We start from the raw sequence: 24,072 nt of genomic DNA on the forward strand, positions 1-24,072 counted from the left end.
ACATATTTGGTCTTACCTTGTCTCCTATCGGTCTATCCAGTCTTGACCTCGAGGACCCAACAAACCGATCTAAGGTCACGAAATTTCTATGTCAAGGTAGAGATATCCCATGGTATCAAGGGAACGCACTTAAAGCAAAATACATGACTCCTAAATACAGAGTTTTGCACTGGATTTTCTCCACAAATGTATACCCTAGAGGGAGAAATCGAGCTGATCTTACCTCCTTTATGGTGTTGTTTCTATACAGCATTGCGTCTGGTATTAAGCTATGTCTGCCCACTTTAATTCTCCACCAATTAGCCTATGTCATTTTCACCTCCAGAGCAACTCTCTACCTTTTCCTCATATCGTCCGTGTGCTGTGTGATAAAATTGGACTGCCCATGACAAACGATCCTGAGCGTCCAATGCAACATTTCAACAAGGTCAATATACGGAAGATGGATCTCAAGCTTCATCCGTATACAGAAGGACAGCCCGAGGAAGAGATACATGAAGAAGTAGAGATGGGAGAAGGAGCAACACCTACTGAAGGAGAACCACAGGAGCCACAATCCGTTCTGACTACACTTAAATCTGCACTAACTCATCGTCATAAATTACATCAGGATCAGGTCGGGAAAATGATGCGACGAATGGCACGGATTGAAGATAAGCTTGATAAGCACGGTGAGTGACTTTTAGCCTTGGAAAGGATGGTAGCTGGACTGCAACATATGACACAGCAACTCATCGACTAACTGACCTGTCGAAGAGATGACACAACACCATCCAGCTCAGCCCCGTGATTTTATTTTACTCATCACATACACCTGCTTATCACTCATACTAAGGATATGGATATCTTTTTGATTATCCTAAGTACTTATAAGTGTATGTGATGATCTATTGACTTGTATAGTTTGTCAGTTGGTGTGCTCGTCGGTCCTTGGAAGGACCACAATGGTTTACCAAACTCGAATATTTTGGAGTGATAGTCCTCTGGATGAGGAGAATATTTTTTTATATACCCATGGAGTGATAGTCCTCTAGATGGGTTGAATATTTTGTGTTGATACAGTAAATGCCGCCAAGCTTAGGCAGCTATTTTGGAATGCTCATTGAATGACTGCTACTATTTTTGAGCTGTTCCTTTGGATTCCTCTAGTTTCAAATGCATTTATGCTTGTTATGTCTCGTATGAATTGCTATATCTTCTTCTATCTATATATGCATTTTGAATACACACTCACCTTAATTCTCTCATGTTTACGATTCAACTTCCGTCAATTACTAATCTGATATTGCTATATACTGACCTTTGTCAATAACTGACAAAAAGAGGGAGAACAAATCCCACTATGAAGAAAATTGTGTGTATCTATGTATGTATGGTGGTACATGTGTTAGGGGGAGCAGCTGCAAGAAGATAGGGGGAGCAATTACTATTGAATGTTACAACCTTGTGTGTGAACTCAAATATCATATTTATAAAATTGTGTAAAGTTCATGTACACACAATTTAGGATGTTGTTTTAGGATTACAGGTGTTTTGTCATGCAATTGACAAAGGGGGAGATTGAAAGTGCCCTGGTTTGTCAATTAGCGTGGGTGTTGAGTTAGCAAGTCAAGTGAGCCCCATAGGAAGAACATTCAAGCGTCTGCCTTAACTGGATGTCTGCTTCGAGCTTGTCAAAGGTAAACTTAGCCTCACATCCCATGTCCTAAAATACCCAGGTATATAAAACCCTTAAAAGTGGATAGAACAACATAGGGTCTATAGTATGCAAGCTATTTTGCAAATCAGGAAAATCTTTTAGTTTTTAGCTTTTGTCGATATATCGAGTACTCATCAATGACATCAAACACTCATGATCGATGATATCGACAACAAATCAATATTATTGAAATAGGCCATTCTATGTCCAGCAACCACAAAGTATTTTGGACAATATACTCGATAAATTGAAAAACATTTCGATAATAACGACATTCAAATATTGATCAAATCGAAAGAGGATCGATGATATCGAATTACCTTGAGCTTTGTCCAGCAACTTTTGGAAAATATCCTGACATTGCTCGAGTAATCGAACCATCATCGATATTATCTGAATTCATACATCGATAATATTGAAAGGGGTTCGATATCATCGAATTCGGTCAAGTTTTGTCGAGCGAGTCTCAAAGGAAAATCACCTAGAAAGATCGAGGACTCGAAACCATACTCGATATCATCGGATTTCAAATCTTGATGATATCGAAGGTATATTGATGAAATCGGATTTGGATAAAACTATTCCAGCAAACTTGCAAGGTAAAACATATGGGAATGACCGTGGAATCGATGATGTTTCGATATGATCGTAATTTAAATATCGATAAAATTGATATATTCTCGATATCATCGAAATGGATTAAAGATTGTCCAGCAAGCTCTTTTGAATTTCATAAGGAAATAATCGATGTATCGATCAGCCGGTCGATGAAATCAGAATTCAAACTCTGATGACATCGACGCCAGCTCGTTTGCATTGATCTTCAGCAAAAAGTTTCAGGGATATACTTCAGTGGAGTTTATATCATCGAACCTTGCTTCGGTAGCATCGAAAGCATACGTTTGATGATATCGATGCAGGCTCGATGATATCGAACTTTGTCAGAATCTGACATCTTTATTACTATTGGAATTTTTTATCTATTTAAGGAGAGCTTGTTTTTGTTTGCTGCATTGAAAAAAAGAGAGAGAGCTTTGAGAGAGTAACTCACATCACCTACCCTAAGTCCTTTTTCTCAAGGGAGTTATTCCTCAATCCACCTTCATCATTGATATTCAATAGAGCAGATTGGTGAATGAAGTTTCTCATTCAAGGATATTCCAGCTACCACCTTAATGGCAGATCATTGAGCTGGGATCCCTTGAATGCCTCAGATCTTGGAATTACTGTCTCTTTAATGATTATCATTTAATAGAGTAATTACTAACATAACCTTGACCCAACTCGTCGCCATACATTAGAGCATCATCAGTGTTGCGGATCATGGAAACTAAAGATTCTTTGTCATCAAAGGAGATCTCCATCAACGTTCTTAATGGGGCTCATCTACTTATCTATAAGTCATTAGAGTCTAGAGACCCTGCTGATCATTCCTTTATGTAGGATTGGGTCATAGGTGATTCTCACCCCTTTCAAGTCCTCCGACGGGAGAGTATGTGTGGGTGTTGTGTGTTGACTCTTACTCTTATAGAGCATAAACTTAGGTCCTTAGTGTAGGTCCTTGGCCTGTGTGGCCTAAAACCCTAGGTGCTGTGTGTTGACCTTTGCTCTTGTGTAGTGCATAAATTCTAGGTTCCTTGTGTGGATCCTTGGCCTGGTGGCTTAAAATCCTAGGTTCATTGTGTGGATCCTTTGCTCTTATATAGAGCATAAAACCTGGGTGCTGCGTGTTGACCCTTGCTCCTTTGTGGGGCATAAACTTGTGTCTCATGGAGACATGTCTAGGTTGCTTGTGTAGGTCCTAGAGTCGACCTTGTGTAGGTTGTGAAGGTTAGAGGTGAACTTGATTTGAAAACCCCGTTAGTGAAATACGGTACACTTATGGGTTGAGTGCGTTCGCCAGGAGTGGAGTAGGCAAGTAGCTGAACCACTATAAATGACTGTGTTTGGGATTGCTATATGCGTTTTACTTTTCTGTGTTTACTTTGGATGTTCACATGATTGTGTAGAACTGATAAGTATCACATTCCACACACAGTTACTGATTCAATCCATGTTAGACTATGGATATATATATCTATATATATATATATATATATATATATATATATATAGTTTAGATTTTGCTTAGTCTTGTGATTGGATACTCTAATTGGTTTGGAAACCATTAGAGTTAAATTGATGATATGTTGACATTTACATATTAGATCAAGATAACAGTAATAGGATTTTTTAATTGTTGTAAAATTTTGTAAAAGTCCTATTCACCCCCCTCTAGGACACTTTGAACTATTCCTACTTCAACTAAAGCAGTCATTACTGCAATTTCAGTGGGAACATTTGATTTTTCATCAATTGGATCCGTGCCACAAGTCTATCGCATGTATCTTTTAATGACATAACTGCGTTCTCCATGTGTATCACATACCCCTTTTCAAGTAGTTGGCCGATGCTGAGGATATATGTTACCTTTCATGTTGGGTACGTAATATACATTAGAGTTGAATTGTGGCTCACCTTTTTTCTGGTAAAATTTGATTTTACCTTTGCCTTTCACCGAAGTTTTTGATGAGTCTCCGAACGTCACATCGCCATGAACTCCTTCTGTGAGTTTCATAAATAGATTCGCCGCACATGTGAGTGCTTACACCTGTGTCAAGATACCACACATCTGACTAATCACGGCCTTTCTCTTGTGCAAGGAAGAGTGTAGTTTTTTCCTCTTCATGATTTGATGCTTCGACATAGTTGGATCGTTCATCTTGATTCACTGGCTTGCTTTAACAATCTAATGCATAATGGCTGAACTTGTTGCAATTTTGGCACTTAATATTTTTCATATTTCCACGACCTCATATGTATCGGCCTCTACCATTTCCTCTACCACGAAAATTAATAAATTTTTTTTTCATTTTGTGGATTACTTGGATTATATCCACGCCCTCTTGCTCTTGCACGATTGTTATTGGCGTGGCCACTTCGAAAATGGGAGCTTCCATGACCATGACTGGTCTTTTGTTCATTTAGAGTAAATCTTGACCCCAATGCTTGTGCTAGCATCATAGATCTAGCATTCTTTTGCATTCGTTGCTCATGAACTTGCAACGATCCCATTAACTCTTTAATGGAGAGATTTTCCAAATCTTTTGATTCTTCAATGGCCACAACCACATGTTCAAACTTGGTTGTGAGGGATCGAAACACCTTTTCAACCACATGAATGTCTTTGATCTTTTCACCATTTCTTTTCAAGTTATTGGTAATAACGAGTAGTCATGAAGCATAATCTAAGATACTCTCACCTTCCTTCATGTGAGCGGCCTCGAACTTGGCTCTAAGTGTTTGTAGCCGGATTCTCTTTACACGATCCACACCCTTGAAGATGGTACTTAGTGTCTCCCATGCTTGATTGTTTGATGTCGCTTCAGCGATCCTTTCAAAGGTGGATTCATCCAACCCTTGATAGATAAAAAATAATACCTACTTGTCCTTCTTCCTTTGATCTTTGAGGGCAGCCTTTTGTTCGGCGGAGTAGGCAGCTTCTTGCTCCGTAGTGGGCTCTACGTACCCGTCGATGATGATCTCCTATAGATCTTGGGACCCGAATAGAGCCTTCATCTGGATGCACCAATTTTCATAGTTGTCCTTAGACAACTTTGGAATTTGTGGATGTATTGTGGTGGCCATCTTTACACGAACAAGTTCTTGATGGATAAAACAAATTTTCTTTACTAAGTCTCAAGATGACCTAAACAATCTGATTTTTGGAGAAGGAAAAATAAAATCCTATTTTTAAAAAAAAAAAACTTCTTCAACATATTTTATTCAAAAAAAAAATTCTGTTGGCTGAAAATTGTTGCCGACTTCAACCAAAAACCTGGCGCTCTGATACCAGTTTGTTGGCTTTACAAAGCCCAAATAGGGACAAGTGCAGCTCCACTGACAAGGGAGAGAAAGAAAATATACTATCTTATATTTTTCAAAACCAGGCCTGTAACGCCCTGAAATTCGGGGGTCGAGCATAACTCAGCTCCCGAGTTCCAAAACATCACTTATGCAACATATTTAATGAAGGATGTATGTTGACTGTATTAGTGCCTAAAACATGGAATAGATTAAGCCAAAACATAGATATGATTCAGGGGTAAGTGAATAAAGCAAGCGGAAGACTTATAGTAAAATATGTGTACAAGTGTAAACCCCTGAATTACATATACAAGCCAGATCGTATGAAAGTGTTATTTAACAAAATTATAAGTATCAAGTTACATCATTTAAGTTCCCAAAAATAATCCCATGATCCCGCACATCAGACCGAGGCTCGCTAGAACCCGTCTGAAAACTGCATATAAGAGAAGGCAGCCTCATCATCATCCAGCTCCCGCTCTGCCTCAGAAGTCGCATCCACATCTGCAACATCAGAGCCTAAGACAGAGTCTGGTGGGTGTTTAACACCGCCCCAGAAACGTGGGAGTGAGTGATCAACTCAGTGGAACAATAAGGCACTGGTTAACATGTTATTAGTTCAATCAAACAGTAATGATAAAGCAAGACAATTAAATAAATCCTAAGTACTCTTGTTAATGCAAGGATGTATGCAATATGATGCGTGCCCTCACGCGTACACCTTCAGCGTCTTCATCTTACGTTACGCATGACATCGCCTCAAAGTGCGCCACATCTACAAAGCACATGCAAATGCGGTGCATGGATATGATTACCAAGTTGTTATTAGTCCATTTCACACAGCCGGATTGGGAAGCTAAGATACCTTCCTCATATCACCATCCAAACAGTGATCCATACTAGGGTCGTCAATCCTAGACATCTCATACGATCATATGTTTGAGGTCGTAGCAAATGGCTCGTCACCAATCAATGCACGCCTTTCATGCCTTTACTACCACAAATCGGCTCGTCACCTGCTTGCGGTATCCAGGTATGCTCGAGGTCACTACAAAGGGCTCGTCATCAATCAATGTAGGCCGACAGCACGAATATAGTGTCCCATACCACCATAATCGGCTCACGAGTTTAGTTGCTCACTGGTCACTACGGGGAGGCTCGTCACCCTAGCGTAGGCCGACAGCTCGACCACGGTGTCCTATACCACCATGTTCAGTCTTAGCGGATCAAGGTACCGTGGTTATTAGGATTTCACTGGTAAGTTCGGTATCCTAGATTCAAGCAGTAGCGTCCATACATGGTGAACACACATCGGACAATCGGGTTACTTGACGAACTCGACTAGCACGAGCGCACGTTGAATTGAACGACATAGAGTGTGCAAACACTCCGCGTGGCCAAACCACTGCCGCCAACTCTAATATGGCTCGGGTTCGTCTAATACATCCTACGTGGCGAAAGCAATCTCAACCACGAATATAGGGTCAATTACCGATTTCCTGGACTAAGGCATAGTCCCAAACACATTACACTACTACAGATACTTATGTGGAATGTAAAATAGTAATAGAACAACAACTCAAATCATGGTACATACTCATCTGAAGAATATCAACTTAACATAATGTAAGCACAAGTAGTGCTTGAATTTAAATAACATGGAATGTAACTTGCATAAAGGAAATCATGCACATCAATAGGAGTGTTGAGAATCACTTCTCAACGCCCACAACTAGTGTAATAAGTTACACTTTAGATCATTCATGCATTTCTACAAACACTTAGCATATATGGAACAACATACATGACGTATGTTGAAATACATGCATTTAGACAATTCCTTTTTCCAAGGAGTTGTCATACATGCATCTAGCATACATACATGCATCTAGCATACATACATGACAAATAATCATGGCAAACATAAGTGCATATTTTATACGTATACGGTACTTTATAAATACACATAGAATACACAAATCTCAATATAGCACATGCATATCAGGAGAGCAATGTAAACACAACATTTGCTATGCAGAATCTCATCCATAATAAGAATAAATCATTCACTGGCATTGAAAGCCTTGAAAACCATAACCTATACACTTAAAGTCCGCACCTTAAGCAAGGAAAGAACACCGAACTGATTTAGACGAGTTGTCTTCGTCAACGGCGATAAAATACCCTAAAACAAGGATAGAAATGAGATACAACAACACCAAAACTAATCTAAGCTCTAACACAGGTTAGGGTTAGGTTAACTTACCCCAAAAAGAACTCAGAACCGTCAGAAGAACGATTCAAAGTGAAGGTTCAAAGATGAAGAAGAACAAAGAAGAATCCAAGATGATTCACCAACTTATCTCTCTCACTTTCTCTCTCTTTTCCACTCTCTTTCCAAGCTAGGGTTAGAGAAAATTCGTATGGAAAAGAGAGCTAGGGTTTAAGGACTATAAATAGGCTTATTCTTGATGAAAATAACCCCAGGGTCAAGGTATACTTAGGTTATAACCAAAGTAAGCCTTTCTCGATCCAATGAAGCACTTCTGGTGGGCCTATAACCACGAAAGGTCGGACTTAAGCTCTTTGACCATGGATCTAGGTCAAGCTGAGTTTTCATACCGACCAGCTCTTCAGATCAGCCGTGGCGGACCACACTCAATTCAACGGTCACGGAATCTCGATCAGGTCCACAAGCACTAGGGTATGCCTGGGCCACCTACCTTGATCAGAGGGTGAAATTGGTTAGAATCCAACGGTCAGATAGCTTAAAATCGTCGCGCAAGCGACACGACTCAGATTTCATAAAAGCGTATTAAATTCCAACCGTTCTCACACTCTTCACTCCGAACTCAATCAAATCGACCCAGAACATCACATGGACTTGATTTTCGAGGTGATGGTCAAGCCCAACTCGGTGACCGCAACAGCCTAAGATCATCGCCATCAAACTTTTGACGCGCGGTCCAAGTCCGATTCAGATCTTTCAAAAATTCCTCAGAACAACTGGATTTAGCGATGGATCCCAGGTTTCAGAGTAACGTAGCGCTAACTAATCTACAAGTTTAGAGCCATGCAGATACAATTTAAAGTGATTGATGCGAATTTCACAAGCAATCGAGTATAGCGCTAATTACCCCAAAAATAACTACTTAAGGAAAGATTAGCACAAAAATTCCAAGGTCGTTACAAGGCCACTGCTGTAAAAAGAAAAATTTGCTGTTTTTTTTTTCAGATTTTTCTACACTTTCACAAGATAGCTACTTATAAGATTAGGTGGTGTTTACAAAAGACATTGCTGCCCCTGTATGATACATTCACCAGGAGTAAATACACTACACATTTCTAAAAATAATAAATAACATTAGGTAGCCTGTATTAAACAGGGAGGATGAATTTGCTAGATGAATATGAAATTTTAGGGAGAATGCATCTTGTTAGATGAATATGAAATTTTAGGGAGAATGCATCTTGCTAGATGAATATGAAATTCAAGGGACAATGCGTTTGCTGGATGAATCTGAAAATGCCAGGAAGATGGATTTGCTGGATCTGGATAGTTTGGTTTGCATATTCCAATAATAATAACCTCGACTCAGTTTACGATAATTGTTAGCACTTCTCCCCATATTTTGAATCATTATAAGTACCACCCACTACCATAGGGAGTTTGTTTTGCTTAAGTATGGACCCACCATAATATATAAATGATTTCCAACTTGTCTAGAGAATTCCATAAATATTAGATACCCAAGAAGTCGGGCTAATCCAATCATAAATATTAGATACCCAAGATGTCGGGCTAATCCAATCATTAAGTGAGTTATACACTAGAAACAATGGATATTCATCCACAAAACCTCCAACTTCACATGGTTTTGTGGCGTGGGGGGGTGGTGTGGTGGGGGAATTTAAAAAGAATTCAGATCCAAGATCCAATTTTCTGCTTTCCTACATTGTAATTAGTACACATTATCACTGAAGTTGTCAACACTACTGCATTAAATGCAGTCTGTGATGATGTGGCCCAATCACATTGCAACAAATATGAAATTCAAGCCTGTGGTAAGGAAAGGATCTGACCTCATTTAAAAAATAGGAAAAAATCTTCTCTCTTATCTTATAGTTTTGGTATTGGGTTTAGTCCCAAGTCATAAAGGAGCAAGGGTGGGGCGGTGGGGAATTTAAAAGGAATTTAGATTCGAGATCCGATTTTCTGCTTTCTGTTGAGGCATAAAAATGAAGGATTGAGGATAAATCAGAAAGAAGAATTGGAAGGAGAAGTATCGGAAGAATATGAAGAAAGTGAAGAGATCCATGGCTTTGTGTGGGCTTGCGCAAACCACCTTGGTTGCCCGGGTCTGCACAAACCCCTTCATTGCCACAACGTTGTGCCAAACCACACAACACGTAGCATTGTGCGAACTTGTGCAAAGACCGTGAGGGGTTGCGTGCTTCTACACAATATAAGTGCGGTCAAGATAATTTGGATGGCTAGATCTGATGTAAGGTGGGTCCTATGGCACAGAAATCGAGGGTTCACACATGTTGTAACACCCTGAAAATCGGGGGTCGAGCATAAGACCAACTCCCGAGTTCCAACACATCACTTATGCAACATATTTAATGATGATTAAATGTTGTCTGTGTTAGTGCATTAATCATGAGTGGGATTATACCAAAATAATAATTCATACTCCAGATCAATTCATATAACGTAAGCGGAAGACTGAAAAAATGTATATAAACTGTATGAACCAAAAGATCACGATCGGTCTTCAGAGTATGAATACATCACTGAGTCATCATATTCATGTAATAGTTTCAAATAGTTCAACTACCAAAAATAAACCCTGTGTCCCTGTCAAACCGGATGGCCTAAGCGAAACCCCCGGAAAACTGCATATAAGAGAACTCGTCTTGATCATCATAGAAATCAGGCTCCGCCTCCTGAGTCGCATCATCATCTGTAACTAAGACAGAGTCTGGTGGGTGTTTAGAACACCGTCCCAAAACGTGGGAGTGAGTGATTAACTCAGTGGAACAATAAAGTAAAGGTTAACATGTTATTAATTCAGTCAAGCAGTAATGATAACGTAATACAAGCAAACATCCCTAAGTACTGTGATTAATGCAAGAATGATATGAATAATGATGCATGCCCTCGCCTACGCTCCCTCAGCGACTTCATCTTACGTTTACGCATGCAACACTGCCACAGTGCTTGACCTGCTACGCCAAACGTACGCATAATGCAGTGCATGAGCATGATTACCAAGTTCTTATTAGTGCTTTCATACAGCAGGATTGGGAAGCTAAGGTACCTCCCTTATATCAATTCCCAAACAATGATCCATTCTAGGGTCGTCAATCCTAGTAAATCTCATACGATGATATGATTTTAGGTCACTGCAAAGGGCTCGTCACCTTATCGGTGCAGGCCTAGTGTACTCTTATTGTTACGTAAGGGCTCGTCGCCTCTACGTATTCTTAGTGTACACTTGAGGTCACTACAAAGGGCTGGTCACCTTTTCAGTGTAGGCCGACAGCTCGAATACAGTGTCCCATACCACCGTATTCGGCTCACGAGTCTGGGTTACTCACTGGTCACTACGGGGAGGCTCGTCCCCCCAGCATAGGCCGATAGCTCGACCACGGTGTCCCATACCACCATGCCCGGCTCATGAGTCTTAGCGAATCGAGGTACCAAGGTTAATGGGATTTCATTGGTGAGTTTGGTACCTTAGATTCAAGCAATAGGGTCCATACATAGTGAACATACATCGGGTCAATCAGGTTACTTGACAAGCTCAATTAGTACGAACGCACGTTGAGTCAATCGACATGAAGTGCATAAGCACTCCGTGTGGCCTAACCACTGCCGTCATCCCAAGTATGGCTCGGATTCACCGATCACGTCCTATGTGGCGAGACAACCTCAGCCACCATATTAGAACTTATTACCGATTGCCTGGACTATTTCGTAGTCCCAAACACATTCAATTATAACAGCTAATCATAAAAGAAAATAAGAATAGTAATAGATCTACAATTGCAATCATACAAGCATGTGAGCATTTGATGGATTTCAACTTAAACATGAATTTACACATAAGTAGTGTCTAAGTAAAACAGACAAAGAATATAAGTTGCATGGAGGAAATCATACACATCGTTAAGGTAGTTGAGAATCTCTTCTCAATGCCTATAAAAAAAAACATAATATATTACACACGGATTCATTCAGACATTTCTATAAACACTTAGACTACATATTCCAACATACGTGACGTATGTTGGTAATATCACGTATTAGGACAAATCCTTTCACCAAGGAGTTGTTACATATATAACTAGCACAAACACATGACAACAAATCATGGCAAACACTTGTTCATATTTCGTATGTATACGATACTTTCTATATATATATGGAATACACCAAACTCAATATAGTTCATATATATCAGAAACACAATACGAACATCGCATTTTGCATGTGAAATTGCACCCACATCAGTATTAAACCATTAACCGACACTGAAAGCCTTGAAAACCATAACCTATAAATTTATAGTCCGCACCTTTCGCCGGTAGACTTGTAATGAACTCAGTTTTAAAGCTAAGTCTTTGTCTACGGTAGATTGGCAACCTATAACATAAACTATGTTAGATATTTCATAACTTATACTATCTGAAACCCTAAAATAGATTAGGGTTAGGTTTTCTTACCTAAGAACGGAATGAAATTCGTTGAAATAGCGATCCAGTAGCGATGAATAAGCACGGGAAATTGCAGGGTAGAATACTAGGAATCTCCTCCAAGTTCTCTCTCACTTTCTCTCTCTTTACTCTCTTCTCTCTCTTAGGGATTTTCTCAAATTCGTATGAAGTGAATGAGAGAGGGTTAAAGGTCCTTATATAGGCCCAGGTTTGATGGAAATGGCCCCAGGGCCAAGGTATACTTAGGTTATATCCAAGTATGGGCCGTTTCAGTCTAACGAAGCACTTCTGGTGGCTCCTTTTCCATGTGCAGTTGGACTTAAGCTCCCTGACCATGGATCTAGGTCACGCTGAGTTTTCGTATCAATCATTTTTACAGATCAGCCGTGGCGGACCAGTTTCAGTTCAGCGGTCACGGTCACTCGATCAGGGCCACAAGTACATCGACATATGAGGGACATTTCTCTTGATCCGAGGGTGTATTTGGGTCAGATTCTGACGGTCTAAATCCTTACATTTGGTCCGCAAGCGACATGGCTCAGATTACTTAAATTCAAATTTTATTTCTAAATATTTTCACGTTTCTCACACTCTTCGCTCCGGGCTCAAGTTGTGCATTCCTAGATACAGTTAGGACTTGATTTCCGAGGGGGTTGTCAAGTCCAGTAATGCGGTCATATTCATATAGTTTCGGGGTAATCGAACTTTCGACGTGCGGTCCAGGTCCGATACGGAGTTTCAAGTTGCTCCCGAGAGCAACCGGGTTTAAGGATGGATTCTAGATTTTAGAGTAATGTAGCGTCAATGATTCTGTACATTTTGGGTCTTGCAGATCATATCTAAAGCAATTAGTGCTAATTTCATAAGCACTCTAGTTTAACATTTGCTAATATCAACCTAATTTCTAAAGAACTTAGTCCTGGGTGATTTCTGCCTGAGGTGGTACTCGGGTCCTTGCACGGATTTTTTCGAGATGTTACAATCTACCCCCCTTAAAAAAAAATTTATCCTCGAAATTAGTACCTTTTCGTACTCCTCGAGAATCTGAGGGTAGTTCTTTCGAACCTCGACTTCTGTCTCCCAAGTAGCCTCTTCTTCCGTGTGATGTGTCCACAACACTTTCCCAAGTGGAATGACCTTTCTACGCAATACCTGCTCCTTCTTGTCTAGGATACGCGTTGGTCGCAGTACATATGTAGCATCCTCGCTCAATTGTACCTGCTCCCATCTGATAATGTGGGAAGGATCGGGAACGTATTTCTTCAGCATAGAAACATGAAATATGTTATGCAGGCCCGCAAGTGGTGTGGCCAAAGCAAGGCGGTACGCTACCGCTCCCACTCGATCCAGTATCTGGAATGGGCCAATGAATCGAGGCGTAAGCTTCCCCTTCTTGCCAAACTGAAGGACTCCCTTCATAGGGGAAACTCTGATAAATACATGGTCTCCGACCTCGAACTCTAGCGGTCGCCGCCTCGTATCGGCATAGCTCTTCTATCTGCTCTGCGCTGTCAGCAGTTGGCGCCTGATGATGTCAACTTTCTCTGAAGTCGCCTGAACTAACTCCGGGCCAATCAAGCTCTTCTCGCCAACCTCTGCCCAGCAATGCGGCGCTTTACATGGGCGCCCATACAGTGCCTCGTAAGGAGCCATGCCAATACTCGCCTGGAAGCTCTTATTATAGGCGAACTCTGCATAGGGAAGACGGTCGTCCCAACTATCCTTGAAATCTAGCACACAGGCTCGCAACATATCTTCCAGAATCTGATTCACCCGTTCCGTCTGCCCGTCAGTCTGTGGGTGGAACGTGGTACTGAACTTCAACTTCACACCCATCGCTTCCTGAATACGAGTCTAGAAGATAGATATGAATCGCGTGTCTCGGTCCGACACGATCTCCAAGGGAACTCCATGCAGATGTACTATCTCTTTAATGTACAACCTAGCCAACTCGTCTGTAGAGTACGAAACTCTGATAGGGAGGAAGTGAGCCGATTTCGTCAACCAGTCCACGATCACCCAAATGGAATCATAACCCTTTCTCGTCTTTGGTAGACCTGATATGAAATTCATAGAGATGAAGTCCCACTTCCATTCTGCTATGGGCATGGGCTGAAGCAAACTAGGAGGTCGGCGATGCTCTGCCTTGACCTGCTGGCACGTGAGACAACGGGACACGTAATCTGCTATGTGAGCCTTCATATTGTCCCATCAGTACGACCTCTTCATGTCACGATACATCTTCGTGCTGCCTAGATGCATAGCCATCCTAGAATCGTGAGTGGCCTCAAGAACTTCTTTCCTCAAGTCGGGGAGGTTCGGGACACATAAGCGGTCACGGTAACATAAGCCCCCATCCGTTCCAACTCTCCATTCGGCATCCTCATCGCTGCTTGCCTATCCTCTCATCTTCACCAAAAGCTCATCGTCTGTCTGAGCTGCAATGATCCTGTCATCAATGAGGGGTTGTACTTGAATATGCACGATGCCCTCATATGGTTCCTCCACTAAGAGCTTCTGCTCAAAGTCGCGAACAAACTCTAACATACCCCACTCCTCAATCATCAGCGGAGCTGCAAATATGATCGCCTTCTTGCGGCTCAATGCGTCTGCCACAAGGTTGGCCTTACCAAGATGGTAAGAGACCTCGAACTTGAAGTCCTTCAAGGTTTCCATCCATCAGCGTTGCCTCATATTTAGATCCCGTTGAGTGAATATATACTTAAGGCTCTTATGGTCGCAAAAGAGCTCGAACTCCTCTCCATAGAGGTAATGTCTCTAGAGCTTTAATGTAAATATGACCGCTGCTAACTCGAGGTCGTATGTAGGGTAATTCTCCTCGTGTTTCCTCAACTGTCTCGAGGCATATGCAATCACCCTGTCCTTCTGCATAAGGACACAACCCAAACCGATACGAGACGCATCGATATATATGACGTACTTGACCCCTTGCTCTGGAAATACTAGCACAGGGCGGGACATCAACCTGTCCTTTAGCTCCTGAAAAGCTGCTTCTGCCTTTTCATTCCAGGCGAACTTCAAATCTTTTCGTGTCAACTGAGACAAAGGTCTGGCTATCTTCGAGAAATTCTGAATGAATCGCCGATAGTAACCTGCCAGACCAAGAAAGCTCCTCACCTCGGTAACCGAACCGGGATGCTCCCAGTCTTGAACTGCGGCTACCTTAGCAAGGTCCACAGCTATCCCTTCCTTGGACACCACATGTCCCAGGAACTTGACTTCTTCTTTCCAGAAATCGCATTTCTTATACTGGGTGAACAACTGGTTCTTCCTCAGAGTATCCAAGACCGCTCGCAGGTGTTCCTCGTGTTCTTCCCGACTCTTGGAGTATATCAAAATGTCGTCAATAAACACAACGACGAATCGGTAAAGGAACGGCCGAAATACTCCCTGAGGGAGTATTCTAGTATTCTGACATGGTCATTCCTCCCTGAGGGAGGCGGAGAAACTCACCCTCCTTTTCATTACGGTGAGGGGGAAATACTTTCCATGGAAGCGAGTTTCAAATGCGTACCACGGCCACACATGTCCTGTAGGAACTATTTGTAGGATACTGTCCCACTGTAGACTAGCCTCCTTCTCGAACATATAGGTGACCATCTCAACTAGCTTTGCCTCTGTGCAGTGCAACGGCTTCAACATCTTCCTACCAAGTATTCAGCTTCCTCGGGCCTGTGAGTGCCTACAAAGATAGGAGGACAGAAACCTTAGAAGCGCTCAAAAAGGCCACTAGTATTCATATTTCTAGCAGGCTGCATAGGTGGTGCAGGCAGGACCATATTCACGTTTTGGGCAATGGGCTCCGCAATAGTGGCAAAAAACTGTTGTTGCTGCTTTATTAAAAATATTATCTGTTCCAATCTATTAGGAAGAGGAGCCGACTGAGGTATGTGTGGTGTCGATGTAGACGCACGGTTCTATTCTGGAACCGGTGGTGCAGAAGGTGTTGGCCAATTGGTGGGGCCAGTGGTCAGCTGTGACTCCGGCATTATGTCTCTATCCGAGCTGAAACTGGGGTCCGTGTGGCTATTGCTCAAGGGAGGTGCCCCGTCAATCGATACATCAAGTGTGAGACGTGCTATGTTCCGAGTGTTTTTAGGAGGCATTCCCTATATATAACATAGGGTGCAACATGTGTAAGATTTAGAATAACAATACTCAAATTTTCCCAATCATTCTACACATTTCGATTCAAAAGAAGCTTCATGCATTTCATTTAACCAAAAATTATCACAATACATGAGTTGTAGTATTCCATGAATCATGACAGAAGATGCATGAGAGCTAATCTAACAAAAGCTTTTAAACACTAGGCACACCAACATCCAACTAAGCCTACCAAGGCTATAACAAAGGAAAATAAGAAATAAGAGAAAGCCAAAGATGACTACAACATATGACTAGTCGTCTGACTCTGGTGAAGGGAGAGGCGCACTCTTATCCTGCATACAGCAAAGGAGGGCCTTCAGAGTGTGAGACATTCTCTTTAATTTGCATTTTATGTAGGCCTAATTCTCTTCAATCTGAGCCATGCGGGCTTCTATGGTGGCCTGATCACAGCGGTCCTCATGAGTAGCAGTAGGAGGTCCCCCATCTGAACCTTGGGCCTCCTCCTCATCCTCACTGCTTTCCTCATCATTTCCTTCCTCAATGCTTTCCTCTTTACTGCCTTCTTCCTCTTCACTCTCTTCTTCAATTTCATCCCCGGACTCATCAAGCCTTGCTTATCATTGCCTAGGGCCTATGCCCATATTGTTGAGCGTGCTCTCACTGATAATGTGGACCGGGGCGACGTTATCCATATGGAGTCTGAAGCTGAAGTACTAGGCAATTTTACAAATAAGTCGGCCAAAGGGAAGTGAGGCATCTCCCCGTGTAGATCGTGCAGTACCCACAATCTGAGACAAGATGAATGTAAGCAGGCATAGCTTATCTCCCTGAGCAGCTCTATATAAGAAATCCACCATCGGCCGAGTACATTCTGTGCGGTTACTCCACCTGGGATATACGTTATATGTAAATATGTGGTGGAGCAGGCAGAAATCATTCGTCATTTTGGTTGATGCAAGGCTATTTCCTCGCCTCCACCGCTCAAGCTGGCCGCAAAGAAAACATGTGCGGTGATTTCTTTCTCGTTCACTAACAAGGTTCTTCTCACCGGCATGTACGACTCCACGCTCCATTCCTATGATGCGAGCCACCACATCTACATTGACTATGGCCACCTCTCTTCCTAAGGGGATAGAAAACTGCAGAGGCTCCAATAGTGGGTCCCGTATGTGGGCATAGAAGGCCTGTACGGAGCCTTCGCTTGCATAGTTATTTCCCTCAAATAGGGGACCCCATCCATTTTTCAGGAGCATGTCCATCACTAGGTACAACCCGAAAAGTCTTTCATCCACATGAGCCTCGAATACCACTTTATAGTTACGGAACTTACCAAGTTCGATGTCCCGCGGTAGAGATCTTTCGGTGGGAATCTACGGGTTAAGATCCCGCTTTGACCTTCACTCTCGATCGATGCTAGCGCTAGCCTCGGCGCTTGTCTTCTTCCTTGCACGGGAGGGTGGCTAGGCCCGACTTCATCTGCAGACACCCTCTTCTTTCCCATAAGGGAAAGGATCATTGAGAGGGAGAATATGGCAGTAACTAGCTCGAAGAGCTCCATGGAAGTGGAAAAGCTTGGATATTGAAATGAATGGAAAAGTTTAGGGATTTTGAGACCCAAAGATGGGTTTGTGTGTTCAAATGAGGAGAAATAAGGGAGATGGAAGGTTGTAGGAGAATGGGTTTGAGAGAATGGTGGAGGATGGGTGTGTAATGTAGAAGAAGAAGAAGCTTGAGTATATGGAATGGAGATTTGAGGGGGAAAAATGGGATTTTGGAGGGGTTTGGAGGTGAGAATGGAGTGAAATGTAGTGGAAAGGCCAAAAGGGGTTTAAGTGGAGGGTCTCACACTTGAAATAGGGCCCCAGACTTGTGGGTGAGGGTGGTGGGCCTTCGGAACCGCGAGCCCACCGCGGCCTGTTGGAGGTCGGGGAGGCGCGCCGCTGACCTGGCGATGCCGCCGCTCCTCTCTAGAGGTGCTAGTGGTGGCTCTGCCCTGGGGCGGTGGCCACCCCCTCCTGGAGTGCCGTAAAGGTGCGAGGGACCCCCGGGGTCCCACCGAAATTTACACTTTGGGCCCCTACGCCCGCGTGATGCACTTCCTCGGTCCAATTCGTGCATATTCGTGCCTTTTGGCGCATTTCAAGTTTAAAATATGCCAATTTATAGTTTAAACCCATCAATTGACGGCCTAAAAAGGAATCGAGATCATTTCACATGATTTCAGACGCGAACGGGTCACATTTCAATGGTCAATTTCACCCATTGGTGAAAACTGGGATCCTATGATCATTTCTACATTTTATCACCCCCACCTAAGTCAAAGTGCGTCAGAGTGCATCATGTTACCAAAACCCATGTCTAGTTTAATCCAAATCATGCTCTGATACCAACTTGTAATGCCTAGGATTTTGATGGTCGAGCAAAGCTCAACTCCTAAGATCCAACGCATCACTTATGCAACATAGATAATGATGTTTAAATGTTATCCATATTAGTGCATTAAACATGAGTGGGATTACTCCAAAAATGGCATATCATACCCCAGAGGTAATTTGATTAAGCAAGCGGAAGACAGTAACTTGTATATTTGAACAAGTAAGCGATTTACAACCTCAAGAGTATAAGTATGTAACTGGGCTGAATGTTTACATGTATTGTTTCCAAAATCTATAAAATAGCAAAACATAAGGTGTCCAACTAATCCATAACTCTGTAATCCCAGCGACGCAACTCTAGGTCTACATAGACCCGCTTGAGAGTTGCGCGTAGGAGAACTCTTCGTCCAAGAAATTCGGCTCCGCTGCCTAAGCCTCATCATCATCTGTAACTAAAATAGGATCTGGTTGGTGTTTTAAAATATCATCCCAGAGTGGGAGTGAGTGATCAACTCAGTGATCAACTCAGTAGTATTATAAAACATGTTATCAATTCAATCAAGTAGTAATGATAAAACAATATAACAATCACTTCCTAATTACTCTCGTTAATGTAGGAATGATATGCAGTAATGATGCATGCCCTTGCCTGCACTCCTTCAACGACTTCATCTAACGATCGCACATGGCAAACTTCCTAAACATGCACTTCCTCACCAAAGCACATCCAGTGCGGTGCATGGTCGTGTTAGCCAAGTAATTGATTAGACCTATTTATACAAGTACCTCTCTTTATATCATTAACCCAAACGGGGATACATCTAGGGTAGTCAATCCTAGTTAATCACATACGATAGGCAAGTTGTAGGGCATCACCCCAAATGAAAACAATGGATAGGTAAATTCAAGTGTTTACACTCGAGGTCACTAAGGGAGGCTTGTCACCTAGACATAGGCCGACAGCTCGAATATGATGTCCTACACACCACCATATTCAGCTCATAAGTTTGGGTTGCTCACTGGACACTACAGGGAGGCACGTTACCCCATCGTAGGCTGACAGCTCGACCACGGTGTCTCACACCACCATACTCGGCTCATGAGTCTTAATAGATTGTGGTACCATGGTTGAAACGGATTTTTACATTGAAAAGTGGTACCTTAGATTTAAGCAGTAGTGTCTATACATGGTAAACACATAATAGGCCAACCGGGTTATTTGATAAGTTTAATTGGTACGGGCGCACGCTGAATTAATCAACATGGAGTGCATAAGTACTCCACATGGCCTAACCACTGTCGACAATCACCGTACGACTCGGATTCATCAAACGTATCCAATGTGGCGAAACTAGTTCGACCACTCAATTGGGAATCATTATCGATTGCCTGGACTACGTAGTAGTCCCAATCATACTCAAATGCAATAGGTAGTCACATATGTTAATGATGATAACATTTAACAAACAATTCAAACATAATTCTCATTTGAGCATTTTATCACACATTGAACATGTTGTTATACATATGCGTTTCATCCATAAATCACATAATAGTAATTTACATTACATGAAGGAAACTATAGTATGGATAAGGTAGTTGAGAATCCTATCTTAACACCCTTATTAAAAGCGATTCATTTAACAATTTCTCATTCAGATATTTTATTAAACACTTAGACTACACCTTACTACATACATGAACTAAATTAGTTATAGCATATATTATGGCAAATCCTTTCATAAAGGAGTTGTCATACATACAACAAACATGTATTCTAGATTAGTAATCATGATAAGCATAAATCATAATTTTCATTTAAACATTTCAACAAACAGATGGAATGCATTTTATATTCAACATAGTTCACCATGTATAGTTTATCACAAAACGTCGTAACTAACATCATATGGTAGTAATCAAGTCCGACACAAATCATTGCTAACATTGAAGGCCTTGAAAACCATAACCTAAATGTTTATAGTCCGCACCTTTCATTAGAATACTTAATTCGGATGCGGTTCAAATCCTATGTTACCGTAAACGGAACAATGGGTACCTAAATCATGAAATAGGTTAGCTATTTCACTGATTACTCTATTTGGATTTCTAAAGCAAGATTAGGGTTAGGATTCCTTACCTAAAATATAGTTAGAAAGGTTCATGTAGCGATGGTGGGGAGGCGAAACGGCATGTGGAGTCATAGAAAAAGATCCCAGCAATGATCTCCAGGAAACTCCCTTCTCTCCTTACTCTTTTCTCTTCTTTTCTCTCTTCTCTCTCTTAGGGTTAGTGAAATTATGAGAGATGGGTGGTTTAAGGTCCTTAGTGCTGTCAATGGCCCCAGGGCCACAATATACTTAGGTTATAGCCAAAGGGTGCCTGTTTTTGACAAATAGGGCCCTTAGGAAGGTTCATTTCTTATCCACGTCATGGAGTAAGTTCCCTGACATTGGATCTATGCCAGGACTGTTTATGGTGCGATCTGACAAACTGATCGGCCGTGAAGGACCCATATCAAATCAACAGTCGTCGTCCCTCGATCAGGGCCATAAGTATACTGGTAGGTGTAGGAAAATTTTCCCTATCTATGGGTGTAGTTTGACCAGAAACTGATGGTCTGAAGTCTTTAATTTTGCTCGTAAGCAAATGGTCCTATTAACTTAAGTTTAGGTTCATTTTCTAAAGATATTCACGTTTCTCACACACTTCACACAAGGCTCAAGTTGTGCATTTCTAGATGTTATTTGGGCTCGATTATCGCGATAGTTGTCATGCTTAATAAGGCGGTCATAGCCCTATAGTTTCGCGGCCATCGGACTTTCGACGTGCGGTTCAGGTCTGATACAGAGTTTCAATGTGCTCCTAAGAGCAACTGGGTTTTGGGTTTTCCCCGAGGTTTTCAAGTAATGTTGAGTTAGCAATTTTAATGGTTTTGGGTCTTGCAGTTCATATAGATAGTGGTTCAAGCTAACCCACCGATTAACTTAGTTTAGAACTTAATTAATTTTCGTCTAATTTCCACAATATACGGTCTTTAGGGATTTCTACTTAAGGTGGTACTCGGGTCTTTGTACGGATTTTTCCTAGACGTTACATGGTATTTTCATTTCTCAAACCAAATATGCTTTAAATTTGGTAAAGAAATTTGGATTCAAGAACGGTAAAAATTTTGATATTCCTATGAGTATAACTCTCAAACTCTTTAAGGATGAAACTGGTAAAAGTATAGACTCTCGCTTATATTGAAGCATGATTGGTAGTCTTTAATACTTAACTGCTAGTAGACCAAATATTGCTTTTAGCGTTGAAATTTATGATAGATATCATTTCGATCCTAAGGAATCTCATCTAATTGCTGTTAAACGCATAATCAGATATGTCGCAAGTTCTTCTTGTTTCGGTCTATGGTATCTGCATGATACAAATGTACAACTTGCCGGATATACCGATGTTGGCTGGGCAAGAAACATTGACGATAGAAAATCTACTAGTGCTGGATGTTTCTATGTAGGAAATTGTTTAGTTTCCTGACTCAGCAAGAAACAAAATTCTGTATCACTATCTATAGCTGAAGCTGAATATATTGCAGCAGGCAATGCTAGCACCTAGCTGGTCTCGATGAAAAGAATGTTAGTTGATTACGGGATTGTGCAAGAAGCTATGATATTATACTATAATAAATCTAGCACTATTAATATTTCAAAAAATCTCATTCAACATTCTCGTACAAAACATATCGACATTCGATATCATTACATTCAAAAATTAGTTGAGGACAAGAGTATTTCATTAGAATACTTTCAGACAGAAAAGCAGCTTGCAGACATTATGACCAAATCGCTTGACAAAAATAGATTTTCTAAATTAAAACATGATATTGGTCTGTGCACTTTCAAGTAATTAAATCATGTTGTTTATGCAGTTTGAGTATTTGTATGTTTATAATTTAATATATGCAAAAAACATAAATTTAAATTTTTTTTAAAAAGATTAAATTTGAAATTTTCTTACTACACGACTGGTCGAGCTCGTCCTCGACCAGTCGAGCTTCGACGGCTCTAGCACGTACTTGACCAGTCGAAGTGCACGGGTGGGCCTTCTTAAAAGAGGGGAAATCATTTTTTTTCTTCTTTATTTTGCTCATCTTCCTCGACTAGCCTTTGCTCGACTCACCGAGCCCATTTCCATAGAGTCATTGTAAGTGATTTCTTTCTAAATTTGGGTTCCTTATTGCTAGTTAGTCTTTATTTTGTGATTGATTTGAAATTTACATCCTTTCCATACAGGGTTTTTGGGCAAAAATCTAATTTAAGCCAAACCCATCTTTAATATCTTCTTTTGCAAACTCTACATGGAGCATCAGTCTAAAAGGAAGGCTTCTCGCAAGGGACCTAGCGGCTCCTCCTGTTGAACGACTCCAGTTAGAGTGAGAACCCTGAGAGCTCCCGAAGAAGATTCGGAGCATGTAAGGGATCTCCACACTAGAGATATTATTATTATAGAAAGGACTGTGAATATTGATCACATTGCTTCATTCAAACTCATCCCTATTCTGTCTACCATCAGTTGGGAAAATATTCTAGGTTCGTGCGGAGCAACATACAGCTCCATAGCTCAATGGATGTATGCATCAATAGAGCTATCTCTTGAAAACCTTACATTCTCTATTAATTTTTGAGAAGGGACATTTTCGGTTGATAGGCACCTCATCTCAAGATTACTTGATGTGAATGGGAATGATGAAGGCATACCCATTCCTCCACTTGCTGATAGAATGTTTGAATCTGAGCGTCGGGATATTACCCGTAAACTATGTCGGCTTAATGCCGAATGGAGTTCTGGTAATGCTCTCTATGCCACCCAAATGATTCCAAGATTTAGGGTCCCTCATCGTATTTTTACATCAAATGTGTATCCTTATTTTGGGAATAATTCTGTACTTACTCCCTTTATGGCTCGTATTCTTCATGTTGTTGCATCTGACATACCTATTTGTCTTCCTTCACTGATTTACTACTTGATTATCCAATTTCGTATTCATTCAGGTCATGGCTCCATACCATTTACATATCTCATGACAACTCTTGCTATTCATTGCAACGTTGTCATTGCATCACCTAAGGCACCTGAGGCAGTCTTACCTTTTGATAATATGAATATTCACAAAATAAACTTGAAATAACTCCCTGGTCAAAGAGATGAAGACGATGTTGAAGAGGAAGAAGCGTCATTGCC

General features: G+C 41.3%; 1 pseudogene; it reads left to right on the top strand.

Annotated features, from left to right (window-relative positions):
* The first annotated feature begins 385 nt into the window (after positions 1–385).
* Positions 386–24,072, top strand: part of LOC131247085 (DNA-directed RNA polymerase V subunit 1-like) — a 38,361-nt pseudogene continuing 14,674 nt past the window's right edge.

The sequence above is a fragment of the Magnolia sinica genome, chromosome 5, assembly GCF_029962835.1.
Source record: "Magnolia sinica isolate HGM2019 chromosome 5, MsV1, whole genome shotgun sequence".
NCBI classification, from domain to species: domain Eukaryota; kingdom Viridiplantae; phylum Streptophyta; class Magnoliopsida; order Magnoliales; family Magnoliaceae; genus Magnolia; species Magnolia sinica.